The 1,242-nt window shown below is 33.7% G+C and overlaps 1 non-coding gene across 1 annotated transcript; it reads left to right on the top strand.

Annotated features, from left to right (window-relative positions):
* The first annotated feature begins 403 nt into the window (after positions 1–403).
* On the top strand, positions 404–509 carry LOC121978811. Its single transcript, XR_006111155.1, has one exon. It is a non-coding gene; the product is annotated as a small nucleolar RNA R71 (small nucleolar RNA).
* Positions 510–1,242: the final 733 nt, after the last annotated feature.

Below are 1,242 nucleotides of genomic sequence, written 5' to 3'. Positions count from 1 at the left end.
GCCACTTCTCAACCCAACATCATCACACTTTTCATTAGATCTTGACTGTGTAGGAGGGGGATCTTCTTTAAACCATTTTGAAACAATACTATCAAGCTTTGCCCCCAAATGTTTGAACTCCTCACTCTGTGACTTGTGAATTTCAACATTTTTAGGTGGTTGAATTTCATTTTGTTTGACAGGCTCTCTTACATTTATGGCTTGCACTTCTTGAATATCTGAGGGAAATTCCATCCAACTTTTGTTCGACCATTCATGGAGGTTCAATGTCACTTGATCAATTAACGAATAAGCTTCATCTACACTTTTGTCCATAAAAGAACCTCCAGCTGATGAATCCAATAAAGTCTTGTCTGAGAAAGAAATTCCCCCATAGAATATGTGCAAAATCAACCATTTTTCAAAACCATGATGAGGGCACTGTCTTTGAAGACTCTTGAATCTATCCCATGCTTCAAATAATGATTCTCCATATGCCTAAGAAAAATTTGTTATGCAATTCCTCATATACACCGTTCTACTTGGAGGGTAAAAATGATTCAGAAATTGCTTCTCCAATTGTTCCCAACTTGTGATGCTTTGAGGACAGAGAGAATATAGCCAAGTCCTTGCTTTATCCTTGATACTGAAAGGAAATATCATCAATCGAACTGCATTTGCTGATACTCCTTCACATTTCACCAAATCACAAATCTCTAAAAATGTTTCAAGATGCAGATAAGGACTTTCTGATACTTCTCCTCCAAATTTGTGACCTTGTATCATGAAAATTATCTCTGGGTCTAGTTGGAAACTTTCTACTTCAATTTGAGGTTGCACAATGGGAGATAAAAATCTTGCAGAAATGGGTGTAGAAAAATTTCTCATGGTCCTGCTTGACATGTTAGTGCTCATGGATATTCAAGAAGAAAAAGAAAATTATCAAGAATCAAAAACAAGAAATAAAATGCAATATGAAAAGCAATAAAGCAAATGCAGAATTTAAATTGCAAGAAAGAAAGTGCATAATGAAAACAAGAAAGAAAAGATAAAAGAAAAAAGAAAAATGTCTAGAATAATTCATATGCTAAAGATTGCAAGATATGTTTACAAAAGAAAAGAAGAAAGAAACAAGATCAAAAGAGAAAACAGAGAAAAGTTAGATTAGAGTACTAGAAATCAAGAATGCAAAGTTAGAATCAGAATTAGAATTGCAACAAAAAGAATTGTCAAGAATGTTATTCAAGAAAGGAAAAACTTACG

The sequence above is a fragment of the Zingiber officinale genome, chromosome 4B, assembly GCF_018446385.1.
Source record: "Zingiber officinale cultivar Zhangliang chromosome 4B, Zo_v1.1, whole genome shotgun sequence".
Taxonomy (NCBI): Eukaryota; Viridiplantae; Streptophyta; class Magnoliopsida; order Zingiberales; family Zingiberaceae; genus Zingiber; species Zingiber officinale.
Note: the sequence above shows the minus strand (reverse complement) of the source record. Positions and strands in the feature narration are given on the sequence as shown.